This window comes from Tinamus guttatus, unplaced genomic scaffold (assembly GCF_059628265.1).
Source record: "Tinamus guttatus ecotype Peru unplaced genomic scaffold, ASM5962826v1 Tinamus_guttatus_pri_ptg000314l, whole genome shotgun sequence".
Taxonomy (NCBI): Eukaryota; Metazoa; Chordata; class Aves; order Tinamiformes; family Tinamidae; genus Tinamus; species Tinamus guttatus.
This window is the reverse complement of record NW_028288848.1, coordinates 5979318-5998428: the sequence shown is the minus strand read 5'-3', so window position 1 is coordinate 5998428 and position 19111 is coordinate 5979318. Positions and strand designations below refer to the sequence as shown.

Below are 19111 nucleotides of genomic sequence, written 5' to 3'. Positions count from 1 at the left end.
TTGACAAACTGAAGAGACCAGAACAGTTACTGACTGAAGGAGGCCTGCCCAGGGGCTCTTTGTAGCTTTGCCACTCTGTTGGTATCATCCCCTCTGGGTAGGAGGGAGAAATGGGAGAGCAGAGTCCTTGGAAAGTCCCCAGCTCTCTGCACTGCTCTTCCTTGGTTTTGTTCCTAGCAGCAGATTGAGCACTGGTTTGTTTTGTGGGCATGTGAGGCTCTCTGGAATGGCTGAAAGGTGCCCTTTAGTGCCACTAAGTCGAATGAAAATAGTGGAAGAAAATTTTTAACCTAGTTTGAGGTCCTTTGCAGGTAAAGTACCTTTCCAAATCAATGGTTATGGAATTTCTAATATGTGGTACCTGCTCTGCTGGTTAATAAATTACTCAGTAACTTCTGAGTCTTGCTGGTTTTAAGTCAGTTGGCTGACTCCCAAATGGAAAGGTCCAAATAAAGACAGGATTGCTTTGGTAACTTTTGTCACCAGTCACTGGGGCAGCAGCAACTCTCATGTGGGCGTTTCCTCTAAACAGTGGTGGAGACCAGTGCAAGCATAGATTATTGTTTGTGTTCATTTTGGGAATATCTCTTGATGCAGTCTGAACTGCAATGGGCATCTCTTCTAACCTTTGCTGTGCAGCAACATCTCTGCCATCTAAATTTAGACTGTCTTGCTTCCCTGAAGCATCTCAATCTACATGACTGGTAGTTTTTGCTGTTACTCAAGTCTCATCCTGCCTAAATTGTACTGTACAGTAATTCTTCAATACTGGCCACCCAGTGATAGACTTATGTGTATTATTTTGTGTGTACTGACTGCAGGATGTGAGGAAAGCATCTGATTTAATAGCTTCTCTCTTAGGTACAATGCAACGTATGATATTTTTGTTAAAATGTACTACATACAAGGTTTCTTTTGGAGCCTTTCAAATGCCTAGCCTTGCATAGGCTCTTGTAACATTCTTTTTACCACATTAAATTCAGTGCCTTCTATTACACATTAGGCAACCTATCTATTGCTGCAGCTTTTTGGTTTCACCCTTTCTATGGGAAAGAAGGAAGAGGCAGAGGGAAATGGGGTTTTGAAGGGTTCTTGAGGGAAGAACTTCCCAGTAACTAAGCTAGGCTGGCACTCAGGGCAGAGAACATCCCTATTCATAAAGCAGCCTGGGAACAACCCTTCTGCTAGATTAGGTGGTACTTTTTCCTTCACAGTATTAGCTGACTGTTTGCATGCAAGGGATGGATTGTTCTACTGGAAGGTTTCTCAAGCTTCCTGCCACTAGCACAACCTCATCTTTCTGACCTTGAAGCAAACGGACTGGTTTTCAGCCTACATTGAAATGGGATTTTTGCCTACGCATGTCACAGTCCCTATGACATGATTTTCCAGGGGCCTTCAGTATTATCCTCTGCTTGTCCATGCTCATTTTGACTTTCGTGGCTTGTTTAAGGCATTGCTCAAATATGCTTTAATAGATTCTAGCCCCTGGGTGTTTAGCTCTCAATTTGTGTTATTAAAAAAAAGCCTCAGTGTGTGAATCATAAATTGACTTCTTTGAGTGTGAAATTAAATATAAGCCAACAATGTGCTCATCATGCAATAGGCAAACCACATACTGTGTTACGTTAGGAAGAGCGTGACCAGCAGATCAAGAGCAGTTATTACCTCTTCTGCTTGGCACTAGATGAGACCTTGCTTGAAGTCCTGTGTCCAGTTTTGGACCCCACACTTTTAAAGAGATGCTGAGAAACTGGAGAGCATCCAGCGGAGGCTGCCAAGGTGGTTGGAGGCCTAGAGCATGTGCGAGGAGACGGGGTGGAGAGAGCAGGGCTGGCTTAGGCTGTAAGGAGAAGCTAAACAAATCTATAGCTGTCCTGATTTAGTATTGCTGACAGTCCTTCAAAGAGGAGGCTGGGCAAGAGAGCCCCAAGGTCCTCTTAAACCAACTTCTCTGTGACTGTTTCCCATATTCCTGCCCTGCAGCTTGCAGCTGTGTGCTGTGACCAAGCATTACAAACTGTTCCTTCCCTTCTGTGATCAGAAACTGAATGGTGATGCAGTGGGTGATCCAAGGTGTAGTTTAGTTTTAGTACAAACTTTGCTATCACTTGTCTCTTGGATTTGCTTAGGCTAAATTCTTCTGGCCTTGTCATCGCTAGTCATAGACTGTGCGTTAATCCAGCCAAGATGAGGCATTCTGAAGCAAGGCTTGGCTTGGGGGTGGGCTCCATGGCGTGTTTCTCCGTGGTTTCTCGGGGCAGGGCTAGCAGACCACAGCCAGGTGCAGTCATTTTCAGGGTAACTCCATTGCTCTAGCAAGTCCCCAGTGCTCCTGCTATATCTGACATGGTCCAGCTTTGGGTAGCTTTGCTTGACTCCTGCTCCCAGCCTCCTCTCAGACCACAAAGCCTTCAGGGCAATTCCCATGTTCTCCTTTGCATCCCTTCTGGGGATAGGGCAGTGTGATTTGTTCAGCAAAATGGGATTTTCCCTAGTCCAACATGATCATTTTACAAAGCTGAGATAGGTTTTTTGCTGGCTCCTTCTCTTCTTGGTCTTTCACAGAGCTTCTCTTGGTAGATGCCAGCCCATTAAAACAACGGAGCACTTAAAGGGGGGGGTTTCTCTTGAACCCATTCTGCACAGGGCAGTGTGTGGCACTATAGCAGTGTTTTACTTGATGGAATCTCTCTCTTTTACTCTAGTTATTCTCTGCTGTTTGGGACATTGTCAAATGGGAAAGTGATAAATGTACTTTTAGGACTGTAGTGTATGTACCTTACTCTTGTGCTACTGAGTTGTTTAAAACTCTGTTGAGTCTGTAATACTTCAAAATACCCTTTAAAACATTTGAATCAAGCCAACATGAGTAATGCTTATTAATCCACCCTGAACAAGAAGCAAGAGAAAAAATAAAACTGGCAGAGTATTTGTGGATAGGCTCCAAGCAGTTTGGCATGGCAAAGGATTATTTACTTTTAAAACTATGCTAAGAGCTAAATTCATATCTCTTAAATAATAAGCCAACTTCTTGGTTATCGTGGATGTGCTTTGTTGGGTCCAACTGAAGCAGCGGGAGAGTGAGATGCAGTTATGCCCCTGCCGTGTCTGAGCACTTTCAGATGGTGATGATTAAGTTGAAAATTCTTCTAATAGCTACTGCTGTCCTAAGTGTTGTTATTGTGTTTTGCAGTGGTAAAATAGCTCTTATTGCAGGTGATGTATTTTCATAACAAGCATTTTTAGGCAAATGAATGTTGTGTTTCTTTGTTTCCATCTCTCCTGCAGTGTGGCTGTAGTTTAGAAAAACAGCAGTCTTCTGCACTGAATTTCAGAGCTCTCAGAGCCCCTGCTTTCCTGTTCCCTGTAACAAACACTTGATGCTTTGTGCTTTTGATTAAATGGTACTATTTCTCCTCCTTCAACAAAATGAAGTTTGCAATTCTCAAAGTTCTGCTTGTGGCTTTATCTGTTCTGAATTTTATCACTGTCTGACCATGACCACAAATTCCAGCTCTGTTATTTTTAGTTTTTTAAAAAACTAAAAAAGAACCTTGAAAATGAAATTCAGTGACCTTAACTTGTCATGGTTCGTGGGTGCACTGGGAATATCTCATGGTAGAATAAACTTATACTTTAACTCAAACTAAGAAAAAGACATGCTCTTCCTATGGAAAGCATATTTAGGGATTGTTGCAATGGTTAACTCTTTAGAAACTGTGTTATTAGAATGCTTTAAATGTAGAAAGATTGTGGGTTGCATTTTCCTAGAAATGAAATTTGCATTTTTACTTGTTTCAACTTGTTTCAGTTTAAGGGTCTGACTCACTTGCATAATGAGGCAATGTATTAATGTAGCATGGAAGTAAATGTGTCTGAGTTCTTGCCTCTTCCCTGCTTCTTGTCCTGAAAGAGAACAGATAGTGCTTTAGGTACCACTCTGGAGAATAGTCAGGAAAACCATGTTACATTAGAGCTTAAAGGTAAAGGTAAGGAACATGTCATGGCTGCTTTCTCCACAATGGAATTGTAGTGGGGAACTAACTAGAGAAACTAAGGATCAGCATGGGTAAGGTAGATGTTTCCAAGCTGGCTGGGCCCGATGACATTTCCTTCCAGCAGCCCCTGTGAGCCCCTCTGGTTACATCTGGGAACGTCTGGGCACAGGTGGAATTCCTGGAGGTTGGAAAATGGCCAGTACTGCTGTGCTTGATTTAAAAAGTAATAAAAAAAAAAATCAGGTTTGTAGTCATTTGGCCATACTTCAGCTCCTAAGAAACTTCTAGGAAAACCAAACCATCTAGTTGACATCAAGGGAATAATGGAGGTTTCAACATTGATCATGCCGAGAATAAATCAGAGCAAACTAATTTAATTCTGTGACAAAGTAACAGGCACTGTAGGAAGTGGTGAATATTGGTTACTTTGACACTAGTGAGACTTTTGACATTATCTCACATAACAGATCCTTGAGCAAGCTAAAGAAATATGGTTTTAATAAAGCTAAGAGGGGTGCAGTACTGCTCGCATTTCTAGTCTGCGAGTACTTGTCAGTGTGTTGTTATCAACCGTGAGCGATGTGCGGAGTTGGGATTCCTCTGGAAGCTGTCCTAGGGCTGACGCAACGGACACTGACCGGCGAGATGAAATACAGAGTTTCCTAATGAAACTTCCAGACACAGCAGAGATGTGGGTTGTCTGCAAGCACTGTGGCAGGTAGGACTAGAGCTCAGAGCAGCCCTTGCTAATGGAGCAAATGCCCTGTAATAACCGTGTGTCATTCAGTAAGGTGCAACACATGCAAGTTTCTGCGTTTATGCAGGAAAAATCTCATCCACAGTTACTAGCTGGGGAACAACTGGCAAAGGCAGGAGTCCTGAAAGGAAAAGACTGGGAGTTACTATTGATAGTGAACTATATGTAAACCAATGCTTACTTCTCTGAGAGAGAAAAAAGCAAGTGCATCCCAATGCATAAATGAAAGTGCTCTGTGTTAAAGGTGAAACAGTCCTTAAGCGTTCTGGCAATGCTTTGAAGGTTAAGAGGAGAGCACTGAGTCTAGTATGGGGCATGAAACTTCAAGTCAGGTTTATTCCAGTGGGAGAAGTCTTCAGGAGAGCAATAAGAATGACCCAAAGGTTTAGAAATTATGTCCTGTGGAGGAAAGCTTGAGGGATTATTTTTTGTTTAGTCTAGGGAAGAGAAGGTAGAAGGAAGATGAGAACAATCTTCAAATATGCAGAAGGTTGCTGTAAGGAATAAAAATATATTTTTTTTTTCTGCATGTCTGCTGGGTATATGAGAGGCCTTTTCCTACTCAAATTCTGTAAGGTAGGCTTATGTTTGTCATTCAAAAAACTTTTTGATGGTAAATATAGTGAAGCACTGGAGTAGTTTTGGATTTCCCAGTGCTGGAGACCTTTGAGAACAAGTTAAACTATTCTTAGATATTTGCCTGGAAGAGCCGATCTTCCTGTTTGGTGGGGGTGGAATAGGAACCTCTTGAGTTTCCTTTGTAACTTATCCTGTGATGTTATCTTCAAATCTTTTTGCTGGTTCCATGAATACATAAGTTACCTTTTTCTATAATTTTCTGGTTGCCAGTGTGCTGAAAGATGTGTAAATGTGAGTATTGAAATTTCAGCTAATTTAAGTTACATTTTAATATTTAAGCTTTAACAAGTCTACAGTAGGAGGTTATAGGAGAAGGTGGGTTTGTGTTGGGGGACTGAATCGTAAAAATCTACAAGCAAAGGAAGCAAGCATAGGAGGTACAGTTTCTGTGTACTGCTTTAATGTACTTTTCACATGATTGCTTCAAGAGAAAATTGGAGGAGAAAGTTACTTATGTATAGCAGAGAACTTAGATTTTTGGATAACCTTGATGATGTTATTCTTCAGCAAAACTTAATACACTTTTGTATCATACAGAACTAATTCCAGCAGATACATGATGAGTTATCCAAGCTGACAGCAGTGTGTCAACACAGTGATCAAAATAGCATTAGCTGAGATTCTGCCCACAAAACCCTTTTTTCCTGGTATGTCTGCCTCCTCTGCACTATGGTTGTGTTGTGGGGGGTTCCCCTTTCTCAAAAGGAGATAAGAAATGGTTTTGCTTATTCCCCTCTCTCTCCCTGAGCTTATGTAGGGAATGCTTTGTGAATTCCGAGTAGCTCTAGACAATAGATTAAAAAAAAAAATCCTGGGATCAGGAAGGGGCTGTTTGGCTTTGATGAGACATTACCCTGCTTGCAGGAATGGGCTCCATCCTGGCATAGCGGAGAACTCTACTTCCATGCATGGGAGACTGTGGGTCTGTGGTTTGGACTGTGGTGGGTATGTGGGTATCGAGTAGAGGTCTGGAGGGTCGAGTGTGTGTGTGTGTGTGTGTTAAATACCACAACTTCTGGGAGAGGTGACAGCAGCTGCCGCCCTCATATAAAGAAGAGCTTTATGGGCAGATCAAGTAGTAAAATCTGTTTTCCTGTAGGTTTCCCCCAGGCTGAGCTTCCTGCAGGGATTATTCTCCCATGTCCAATAACATGGGAGCTGCTGTTCTCGGCTTTTCTCGCATAGCGCTAAGGGTCTCGCTCCTTTAGCTCCCTTAGTGAACCCCAGTGAAGTCTCCATGAGCCTCTCTCCCTCTCTGTCATGATTCACATGTGCTGGAGATGATGAAATGGAGCAAGACGAGGGGTGCTGGGATGAGGCGGGGCACTGGGATGAGGCGGGTCGCTGAGGTGGCGCATGGGGCCGTCAAGCCTCAGAACTCCTTGATGCCGATGCCTTCGCCTCGCGGCTAGGCCTCACCCCAGGTCCTGCGGGCCTAGGAGGCCTCGGGGCCTCTCTCCTTGCCGATGTCTTGTCAAACACTCCTGACACAGGCACATTTCTCCTTGCAAGAAGGCGAGGAAACAAACAAACCAAAAAAAAAAAAACCCAACAAAAAAACCCACCCTCCCTGCTTCCTTGAGTATAAATTAGCCTCGTCTGGCCCGTTTGTAAAATGGTGTTTATTCCTTCCCAGTGGGGTGACTAAAGTCAAATAGAATCTCCTAGTAATTCCTATATATTTTTCTCTTGACTGTGCCTTTATTTTTCTTTTTAATACCGGGCTGATTTAGTGTTCTGTTATGGTTGCTATGACTCTGTAGAAAAAAAAATATATTTTTTTCTATCATCTGTTTGTAATACTGACCAGTTTCCAGTGTAGAGCTGGCCCTGGCTCCTCTGCAGTATTCCAGGATTTTAGATTAAAAATGGGGGGATTAGCTGTGTGTTTAGCTCTACAAAGCAGAATAAATCAATATAAATTTCATTTCAGCAGAACCTGCTATGTAGTGAACTCTGCTGCACAAACATTGGAGCTATGGTGCGGCGAAGTTTGGTAAAATAAACTCCTGGCCCATCGTTTGCCTTAGGTGAATAGGATTCGACCAAGTGAGTGGCCTGTGTGCCTTGAGTCTGTAAAGGGGGTATGGAAAAATTAAGTCACTGGTTTCAATTTAACCCAAGTTTGTCACGGCCAAAAGCTCTCATCATCTGATAGTTATTCAGTGGTCCAGGAGAAATTGTTTGGGGTTTAGCCTAATTCCTCTGCAAACGTTTCCCATTTGAAGAAAAAAAAAGGGGGGGGGGGCAAGCTGATGGGGAGCAGCAGAGCAGATGAAGCCTGGTCCTTTCTGTGTTTGTCTCCTAGCCCCTCCATATCCTGTATCCCTGCAATAAATCCACCGCTCCCGGTCTCCGAAGGCAGCCATGTCACGGCACCTCGCTCCCGGCTGGGAAGCACGTGGAGTTTGGCTGGTGCTGAGCTCGTGCTCGCTGACAAAACAGGCTGGTTCCCTGTGCACGGAGCGGGCGGCTGCTGTGTCCGGCTCAGCACAGGCTCCCAAGCTCCCTTTGGGGCTCTAACCTGGCACTGCTGTTTCACAGCGCTGGCTGCAGCCTTAGAAGTCACTGGTGGCAAAAGGCTGTTGCCAAGTGCATCAGTGACCGTGGCTGGAGCTTGCAGTAACATCCTGGTTGCAGATGCACCCAGCCCTTTTCCACCCTGTAGATGACAAGCAGAGCTTTATGCAGCACTACCAGTAGTCCAGAAAGGAGCATCTGTCTCCAGAGCTGTTGAGCAGCCAGACAATGCTGAAGAGACCTCAGGAAAAATAGTTATCTACAGAAAGGATCTCTGAGAGGAGGCATTTTGTATGGGATATAAAAGCACATTCTCTTCAAATGCTGCCCCAGAGCTGCACACAGAAAATGCTGAAGCTGTAATCACATTTGTTCTTGTGATTGCTGTTAATCTTCAGGATACTCGAGGCTTGAAATGCATCCCCTGGCACTGTTTGCTTTGCCCTGCCTCGATCTGCCTCCCAGCCAGTCGAACACCCATGTTACAGATCCCTCCAGGTGGATGTGTCCTGCTCTATCAGCTCTGCTGGTGCTTGGGAGCTGTGTGGTTTCTGCCCATTAGCCAACACACAAGATGGGGCTGCTTGCAGTAAGGTTTGACTTATGCAGCTAAAACTCATCAGCTTGTGTCACGTTAGCCTCAGTCAAGGGCTGGGGGCAGTTGCTGCGGCCTAGCTAGGACAGTGTTTTTAAGCCATAATAACTCGATTGTGCACCTGAGATCTCTGAGGGGAAAAAAGTTAGTGTTCTGCTCTTGCTTTACATGTTTTGCTCTGAGTGCACCCAAAGCAAAGGCAGCTGAACACGTAGCTGCTTTCCTGATAGAGCATCTCTCATGCAAGTCTCAAGAAGCCTTGACTTCAAGTGTTTTTCTCTAATCTGTTTTGATTCTTCTGTGATCTGGCATTGGTCCAGCAGAGCTCATGCTATAGCTCTTTTCCCCCATCATTTCTGAGAGTCTCATGCTAATGCTTTTAATATTGCATGTGAGGCAGGTAAATACAATAAGCTCCATTTATGTAGCTGGGATTGAGGCACAAAGAAAGTCAAGAGACTTGCCCATCGTGGTAGGTCAGGCCGTCGGCCGAGGCTTCTGGGGCTGTGAGTAGCCCCTGTCTGTGTGAGTCCTGCTGAGGTCAGAGATGCTCAGGTCTCGGCGGTAATCTAGCTGAGGGAATCACAGGACAGAAATATAGTGTGAATGCAGCCTGCTGTTGTTAACTCACCACACATATGGCACAGCCGTGCAATAGGCCTGTTCTCATTCTTCCTAGAAGCATAAAAGGAATTGTATATAACCTTAGATTATGGCTGATTGAATTAACTTGAGTTTTCTTTCTGTTCAGAACAGGCAGATGCTGCCCCTTTGCAAACCTGGAGGCAGCCAAGTGCCGCAATCCGTCCTGCCAAACGTCTTGGAGCAGTGTCATTTCTTAAATGACCAGTGGGAGAAAATGACAGCTCAGTTCAACTCTTGCCACTTTTGGCAGGTAGCATCTCCCTGTTCTCTGGAAATTGCTAGGATATTGTGCTGTACCAGGTAGCTGGAATCGCTTCTCTGCCAAACTTCTACTTTCTGTTGCAGAAAAGCCCTTTAGCTCTCTAGCCAGGTCTAAAAGGTACCTGCCCCTTTCTCAGAAGCCCGTGGGGAGGACTGTAACACCCACTGCCTTGTGACATTACCTGCTGCTTTGTCAGCCCCGGTGGTATGACATGAACCTGAACTAAGCATTGCGCTTGTCCAGCTTTGTCCCATGCTGCCAGGAGCAAGGCTGGGAACCCCGGGATACCCTCACTCTCAAGCAGCTTGTGGGAGGGGGAAAAAAAAAAAGCTTGTGATTTATGTTGGCAATCAACAAGCTGTGTAGCATGAGTAACAGGAGCCTTTTCTCCTCTACCTCCTAAGCCTGGTATTTGGGCATTTTTCTCTCATTTGTCCAGCCTTGCAGATCAAGCTGGATGGTTCCTGAGACTTTTTGTGGAAGTTACTGTTGTCACTAATATCTAGCACTCAGCAAAGAAAAGTTCTCTGACCTTCCCTGTCCCCAAAGGCTAGGTTGGCATAAAAGTATGGAGTGCCAGGAGCAGAGGCACAGAAAGTCCATGTTCCTTATCAAAGACAGCTTAAATAGAAAGAAGGGAAGCTGCTTTTCTGTACTGCTCTACCGATTACACAATAAGCAAGGAATCTTGAGTATTTCTTCAAAGAGGAGTCTTGGTTTTAGCCAGGTATTTAGATCCCCAGGTTGAACTGGGTAGATTTCAGCTGTTGTCCCATTTTACTCTGTCAGCCCGTGTCCGGCGCTGCCTGGGAGCTGAATTCAGCTCGTTGCTTTTCTGGCGTTTCCTGCCCGGAGCAGGGAGGCGCTCGGCTCCCTGCAGCAGCCCTTTGTCCATCCCAGCTTTGCCGGCCGCCAGTAAGCAGGGAGGCAGCAGACCCTGGTGAGAGCAGGCAGCATCTCTGGCCGCAGGGCGAGGAGGTGGGGGAAGCTGCCCATGGCCAGCGCGGCCTGGGACAAAGGCCCTGTCCCCTGTGCTGAAGCAGGAATGCAAGACAAAGGGGGACCGCAGAAAACTCCCCCTCCTGCTGCTGTGAGGTCCTCTGGCGTCTTATATCCGAGGTCTTTGTCCCATCTGGCTTTTTCTGGGAAACGGAAGCAGCCGCTCTAATAGCTAAAGGCTTCTGCATAGAATAGCATTGCCTCCTCCTATCAAGGGGTTGAAAGCCACAAAATGGAGGGATTGTTCTGCAATCCCGGGAGCATCTTCCCTTTCTGCCTGCGTGCAGTTGTTTTGGATGCAAGAGTTGGAAGGCTGCATGTACTGAGCAGCCTTGAGAAAAGGACCAGCGTCTCCTTTGAGAGCTGCCAGCCTGTCAGTTGAAGCTGCAGAGAGGAGTGGACCGAGCTGGAGGTTGGGCTGAACATTTCACGGGCATCTTTTCATGCTTTGTCGTGAAGCCGAGTGCAGCAAGTGGTGCTCAGGCTGCGCCTGCAGCGGGCCAGGCCGTGCGCTGGGCTCCCTACACGCCGCCCCGGGCAGCCTCGCGTGCAAAGCTCCTTTGCAGCAGCCTGCTCAGCCAGGAGGCAGCAAATGGGCACAGCGGGGGAAGCGTTTTGTTCCTGGCGGGGAGGAGACGCTGGGAGAGTGTTCAGAGGCTGCCGGCAGCACAGAGCCATGGGAGAAGTGGGCTCTCCCGCTTCTTTTTAAGCGAGGCTATAAAGGAATCATCTCGGTCTGCTGGGATAGAATTTGAAAAGGTATTTGATCAACAGGCCGATCATTTTGCATTTCAATCACAAATACAGTTCTTGGACTAACACTGGGCATTTCTCTTGTGCTTCTGTAATGGGTTGGTAGGGTTCAAGGTATAACTTACAATTTTTACATGAACGTATGTGAATATAAAATTCCTCTGCTTCCCGCCTTTGTCTCCTGCTTTGCCAAAAGCAAAACAAAAGTTCAGCCCGTGCAAGCTTTAAATTTCTGAAAATTTAAGAGAAAATAGTCAACCGCTGAAGGGTGTAAAAATGCTGCAGCGCTCTTTCTTCTCAGAGACCCCTCCATTCCATTTACGTTATAAACTACAGAACTTATGTCAGGGCAACTTAGTAACTTCTCTTCAGAGGTTATGATGAGATAACTCCACAGATGGTTTCTTACCCATGCTGTCTTCCCCTTTTTTGTCCTTTCTGTTGAGTAACTTGCTCTGAGAGTGATGTTCCTTCTTGCATGCACCTTCTTGGGGTCTGTCGCGCTTGAGACCCCCGTGCTGCAGAGGCCGCTGAGGAAGGCGCGTGCGCTTCATGCCCTTCGCAGGAGGATAGTGCCTTAGTTTCCTCTTCAAGCTCCCTATAATCTCTTCAGCAGAAGCATCTCAAAGGTAGATATCATGGGGTGATGACAAGTGACTAGAGGCTGTCGTGGTGCTCCTGTATCCATCTGTAGGTACATGCCCTTGTTCAGGGAGTTGCATGTGTGCAAAGATGCAGGAAGTTCAAGATGTGTTTTTTTCCTTTCCTGTGGCATTTCTCTTTCCTGATTAAGGATACCCACAAGGTTGTTAAATGCTGCGAGTCCAAGTCTTTGCTGTAGCTGCAGCAGGCTTTGAAATGTTTAAATAACTATAAAGCACTCTGGCTTTCGTGTGTCAGGACACAGGCTAGTATTTTTAAATAAAAAGCAAGTATTGCGTCAATTTGGCCATATGAAGCTGCTCTGAATTGAGTCATATCCAACAGAAGATCCTTCTGTGTAACATCCTTTCTTGCTCCAGGTCTTCCACCCCATCCTGAGGCTATTCCGTTACTGAAGCCTCCAAGGTGGAAATAACCTGCTTTGAGAGAGCGCCGTGAAGCACTTTTGCTCTCTGAAAGGTGGCAGACGCCGAGAGCTGGTGGCAGCACAGCTGGATGGGGGTGGTAGGTGGGAGAGAGGCTCTGCTTTGGGAGCCCCTTGCCCTGGTGCCTCTTGGCTGCTCTCGCTGCCACGCAGCTGGCAAGAGCCGTGGCTCTGGAAACGCCTCCAGGCAGAGAAATTAATGTGACCTGGGAACGGAGATACTATCAGTGGGCTCAGACTCCGATGCCAGCCCAAATCTCTGGATTTGGCAAGCGCGTTGCTCCCGCTCTCTTGCGGTCATTCGCATGAGGGGTGAAGGGGATGGAGACCGTCCCGCTTGCCTGTTGGAGAAAAGGCAAGCAGACCAGCCCTGCAGCACCAGGGAACATGGTCCAGAGTGGCCAGGTGCGGAAGAGCGAGAGTTTGGAGTGAGAGGTCTTGGTGGCACCTCGAAGAGTCACATCCGAGCTCAGTTTCTCCCCCTCCGCGCGCAGCGGTGCCAGGTGAGCCTTCTCTTGCTGCCTCCCTCCAGGGTTCCCTCCCTGTGAGCGGATGCTTATACAGATAAATGGGTAGGTGGGTGAAAAAAGAGTTACTGCAAAAGCAGCCCAAGAGCTGCTGCCTGCCCCAGGCAGGGCCTTCGTGGGGCAGATGCCACCCAGCCTGCTGAATGTGTCCGCTCCCCTCTCGGCTGAGCAGGAGGCTGAGGATGGCAAGAGGACGAGGAAGGCTCTCGGGAGCAGGGATCGCAGGCACGGAGCCTGGGGAGGTGTTTGGTGGAGGAGGCTGCAGGGAGTCAGCGAGAGGACAGGGGACCGCAGCGGGCGGGAACGTGCCCTGGGCGCAGGAGTCGCTCCCTGGGAGGCTGCGTGTGAAATTCTCGGAGGCTGCAGTCATGGAAATGGTAGAGATTTCCATGTCTCCACACGCAGGGATGAGCAGGGAGAAAGAGCAAGAGCAAAACCCAAATGTGTAAGGGTGGGAAACGTCCTGGAAAACAGAAGAGGTGCTTTTATGATAGCATTTTAGCATTCAGTTTTCTACTAAAATATTACAAGACCGACCTTCAATATCACGTAAGGCACCCAGGTGCCCAGGATCTGCTTCATGATATGAAAGCTGGTATCTGTAACTGCATCAGTGGAAGCTGCAGCACAGTGCAGCTTTTTCCACCCCTCCAGGGCCAGTGGGACTGAAGCACAATATTGAGCAGGGCACAGAGCAGCGCGGGGTCGATTCCCGCTTGTTCTGCAGTGAAAGCGCCCTGGGGAAGCGCGACGGCTTCCGCTGCAGGCCCCTTCATCTGCCTTTCAGTGCAGCAGACCTGGACGATCAAATAAGATTATATAAGCTTGCATACACTGATGGACTCCTTGGGTCAAATCGTTAAAATTTGACTTGCAACCTGGAGCTGTGCCGTAATGAACTTTTTTGAGGGTGAAAATACAGTCTGCATCGCACTTCTGGTTTTAGGGAGTTCCTCTTGAAAACACAGAGGTTCAGCAGTTCTTACAGTGCTGATAATCTGTGGATTTTTTCTTTTTTTTTTTTTTTTTTTTTTGTTGCTCAATGTTTTGTCGGGCCCCCCACTTCTAAAAGCCCAATTTGAATCCCTGCAGCGGAGCTATTGTTTAATTGTACTCCAGGGATTTATTTCTTCCTAAGGCATCTTGTCTATGCTGCATGTCTGCAACAGGCAGTCGCACCCTGGGATGCCCTCTGGAAATTTGCTGCTCTTTAGAAAAGCCTGAGCTAGGTCGAGTCCTGTTTCCCAGACAGGAGATACGGGGCTGCAAAAACGAACTGCATAAGAAAAACATGAAGGAAATGCATTTTTAATGTCATGCAAATATATTATCGTGGCTTGGCTTCTAATTCCTGGTGCATGTTGTTCTTAAAACACGTTCAGCTCAAGCTGAGAATGAAATTCTAAATTAACAGTGCCAGCAGGCTCCACAGATTATGTCACCATTTTACCAGTGCATCTGCACAGTTCTCTGCAGGGTAGGCAACGGGGTAGACGCACTGATTTTAGTGTTAACTTGATTATTCCTAGATTATCTTAATTTAATATGGCTGGCCAATGAGTTTAAGTGAGGTCTTATTCTTTATACCACACTTTTAAAAATTTGGACCTGCATAATGGCTTGCAGTAATATTATCAGAGATATTTGGCCAAAATGTTAATGTTCAGCTTCTCTATTAGTTTTTTAAAGCTACATCATTGCGAGAACTGCTATAGCTATCATTAAGTTAGCTAGAAATATATTAAGTAATTCTGGAGAAAAATTTAGCTAATACATTTCAGTGTTGAGCTCTGCATCTGCCCTTAGTGTGTATCAATTCTGGCTGTTCTGACTGTAAAATGCTACTGAAACATAGCAATAAATCTAACTTGTGTCAGGCTGCCACATTCCCTTTTGATTAAAAAAAAAAAAAAAAAAAAGGGCAGACTGAATGTTAAAACTACATTGGAGCAGATGCAGTTATTATCATACACCCTGAGCATGGGTTAATAGCAATGCAATCAAGTGTGTTATTTCTGCAACTCTCTGATACGCTGCATTCAGTTTAAATGCCAGGCTGCAGCACCGTGGGGCTCACTGGGGACCTTTTTAATGCTTGTGCACGTGTAAGTTTTGGTGCCAGACTCCGTCGTTGCTTTGCCCTTAAATACGGAGGTTCTGAGCTGCGCTGGCCGGAGCCGGTGACTTTCTGCCTGTGGTTTAGGAGCGTTTCCACAGCGGGCTCCGGCGTTCCGGCCGGTGCTCCTTGGAGCAGCGGTGTTTTGGGAGGCCTGGACCGTGGGAGGGATGTGCTCGTCTTGTTTCCCTGCCAGCATCCTCAGGGCCACGTGTTCTTGCAGGTTTATTAGGAATAAATATTTTTGGAGCAGGTCAGGAGAAAAGCACCGAGCTGGCACTAGTGTTGCTGAGCCACTCTGCTTCTTGCAAGGCCATGATCCAGCCTGTCCCTCTTGGCAGAGGGAGCCAAGCAGAACTGTCTCGACTGTCTCTTTCAGCAGCGTCGTGCGCGTGTCCTGGAGTAAAGTAACCGTGGAATGATGGCCTGGCTCGCCAACACCTTTGGAGCATGGGTTGTATGTGTTAGATGGTTTATAAAACATCCTGAGGCCAAGAATATAGCTCGGGTTTGTTTCTTGAAGCATTAGCTATATTTAGTCAAGTGAAGCTGGGAGGAGCACGGTCTTAAGAAAATACATGAGCAGCACTACACAAATAAAATTTACTGGCCCACAGTGCAGTGATTCCCTCTGAGTTATTTCCTCAGCTCTCATTATAGAGCAATTGGATAGTAAAGTTAGGAGAGATTGTGCAGCTGAATTATGACCATTGCTGCATGAAGGCCCCTCACCCGCTTTATGGGGGCTGTAAAAGAAAATGGATAATGACATTTTAAAGATCTCCAAAGATGGGAAGCTTAACAGAGTAGCCTGGTATAACTGTCTTATAGATGCTGCTTTTGCATAATAGGCTGGTGCAAGAGCTGGTGTATGGAAAATTTAGAGACTGTGCTGTAGGGTTACAGAGAAGCTTCAGGATTGCTGTTATAAATTATGAAACCAAATAATAAGTTTGAAATTAAATGTTTTTTATGACTTCCCTGATGAATTTTTATGAAATCAATACCTCTCTGTAAGATAATTTCATGGAATCAGCGTTCCCCAACTGGAGAAAAAAAATAGCTTTTGTTAAAACCTGAACTTGAAGAAGAACCAGTTTGGGTTTCTGGAACACCTTGCCGTGCTGGGCTCGAGTCCTGTTAATGCATTTGCCCTGTAAGGGGCAAAGTGCAACTGTGACTGCAGTTGTGTGCTGGAAATACGAGTTCTAGTTTCCTCCTGACTACTTGATGATTTCATATATTTTCTGAGTAGAGAGATCTCTCTTAAAAGCAGAACAGGCTTCAAGGTTCCTATTCCCCTAAAGTTGATCAAGCAGCTCTTTACTGGTTTGAGAGGCCTCAAGAACTCTCTCTCGTTCTCTCCCCTCCCATAAGGGTGTCTCCTCTTCCATAACCTTTTCCCTCCTGTAGCCCAGACATCCTCTCCAAGTTTACCCTGAGAGTGGGAACACACTAACTGGCCATCAGTTACGAGACTTGCTGTTACTACAAGAATATATCAGACTCATCCTATATAATGTGACTTCCTTGAACATGTCACAGCTCTTGTTGTCCTTGCTGTGCAGTTGTAGTTATTACCAAAGTCCAAAGAGGCAAGACTCAGTTCACCTTAGTCCTGTTGTTTGTGCTCGTTCGTAGTAGCTCTTGTACCGATTCCACAGGTGTTTGTTCATTAACAGCTTATGGTTTTTCACAGTAATTGCTAAGAGCCCCCCCTCACCTTTGAATAGATTCTGGACCCAAATATATTTTGTCTCATTAGGAGGTAAGATGCAAAAGTGAAGCACTGTTGTGCTTCATCTTTTCATATAGGGGCTTAAATGCCTCCTCCAAACCAGGAAAAAAGATTTTCCACATAGTTCTAAACCCCACAGCATTTCAACAGGTTAAAAAGGTTGTTTTGGCAGAGCTTGTAAGAGTGAAAGGTGTTTGGTCAAAGGTTGCTGTAAATGGGTTGTCCACAACTCTACAAGGACTTGAAACAGCATCAACACTGTGATGGATCCTTGCAGAACCAGCTTTGTTGCTGAGAGCATAAAATTCCAAGTTTCCTAACCAAGATAATTTGCCGAAGAATGTCCGTGCTTATCTGAAAGAGAAGTGTTTTGGCCTAAAACTAGGAATCACTTTGGGATGCAGGTGACCTTGTAGGGTGAGTCCTGTCACGCTCTATTGCTTGTTTTTATGGGAATGTATGTGAAAACACTAGTGCACGGTAATATTTGTGGATGAAAGGAAGGTTTTGAGAATATTGCAAATGATGGAGAAGGGGCAAAAACCACAGGAGACTTCTCCTGTCAATGAGAATAGCAATGACTTTGAGGATTTATCTGGATGTTGCATGTTCTGATCGAACATTTATGAAAGCCTCAACTTTAGTTATTATATTTCTTTGTGGGAATAACTTAAGAAGACTTTGGGATTCTCAGATTAAAAAATACTGCTTTAGGTTTAAAAACTTAGATTTTGTTTGCCTTTATTTGAAAATATGAAAGGTAGGAAGGGAGGGTGCTCACCACTTTTTTCAGCATGAGGCAGCTCGAAGTCATTATCTGGTCCTCCTTTGTTCCTGTAATTTCTTAGTTTCTGTGATTACTGCAACTCCTGCAATTCAAGTTGTCCTCAATAGTGCAGCTACCTCTATACAAGAGCTAGGCTTATATTCTATATGGGTTACAATGCAGCAAGCTGAGTTTTAGACCTTCTGAATTTCCTGCACCCTTACGGGTTTTAATTGGGCTTCATGTTACTTGCACAATGTTTTTTTGTGATTTAATTGAGCAGTCAGTGTGAATTTTGTGGTGTCCGTGTGCATGCGAGAGAGGGGGAGATTTTCTAAGTGTTCAGTGTTCACAGAGACATAAACAGGTGGGTTTCCAGCAGAGAGATTTGCATTTGAAAACCTGCTCTAAACGGGCTGGGATTTCCCAGGAGAAGCAGCACCAGCAGTGAAATGTAGCGATCGATCAGCATAGAATTGTGTGAGCATTTGATGGGCAAAATGTTGTGGTATAAAGACAGGACCCAAGAATAAGCTCTTTGTGGCTTTGTTTCTTTCTTGAGAACTGTGACTGAGAAGCTTTAATTTTTTTTTATGATAAAACAGCCACATTTTGGTTAACCTGCAAAATACCAGCAAGATCTCTTGCAAAGTTGTTAAGTGTTTATTTCTTTAATTCATTTTTGATGTACAGAAACTTTTACATTGAGTTTTTCATTTATTCCTGGCTATATGTCCAAATTTAAAAGTAGAGCGTGCAGGAACTATGTGCTGAACCACCCCTTTCAGTCCCAGAGCCGAAAGCGTGTAATTCATTGTACATAACGCTAAACTCTTGATCTAAGCAGCTTGCATTTGCTGATTTCTTTCTTCCTTAGTTGTAACTAAGGAAAACATTCCCTTCCTTATCACAACACTTCTACTCCACGCCTTGTTCTTCAGGCCAAATTGCTCAGAGTTTATTTTAATTCTTACTTTATCAAACGAGCTCTCCAAGAAATACATCTGCAAAAATATGGATAGATGTTCATATAAATACCAATGGGGACACCTGGTGGAGAAACTGCGAGTTGCCCACGACACCCTGATTTAAGCTAATGAACACGTAGCCAGGAATTAGCTATCGCTGTGATCATCCTTGAGTGCTTCTACCCGCAGCAGCTGCAGGAGCTGACGCCGCTGGCTCCCTCGCAGTGTCCTGCACGTGCTGCTGGCCAAGAGTTCGTGCACGGGGTCATCACGGTGCTGGGGCGCCAGCTCCTGCGTCCCGCTCCCCGTTGCTGCTTGACCTGATGGGGGATATGGGTGCAATTGCTGGCAAATGTCAATTCTCTTTGGCTGCTGCAGGAGCTGCCATGCCCAGTTGCAGGATTTGCAGATAAGCCCTACGGATGCTTACCTGAGAGATGTCCAGCTCACAGATGTGTTGGGAAGGTTAGGTGAAAAGCCAAGAGGTGCTTGCTCGTAGCTGGGGGGCAGAGGAGCAGTGGAGAGCACCCTGGCTTTGCATGGTTCCTGCCCCACGTCATGTGAAATGCCCTAGTCTCGTGTACCCAGCTCATCCTGGGGGCAGAATTTGGTTTCTAGGTTGTGTGTGCTATAAAAGTCTCTCTTCGGATTAGGACAAGCGCAAGACCAAGTGGGAGGCAGCTGAACAAGCAGCGTGTTTGTCCATGGGCTCTTGGCACTGTGTGCAAATGGACCCTG

At 45.6% G+C, this 19111-nt stretch overlaps 1 protein-coding gene across 5 annotated transcripts in view; it reads left to right on the top strand.

Annotated features, from left to right (window-relative positions):
• SUFU (SUFU negative regulator of hedgehog signaling) overlaps nucleotides 1-19111 on the top strand; it is an 85230-nt gene that overhangs the window by 25714 nt on the left and 40405 nt on the right. The window lies entirely within an intron of this gene.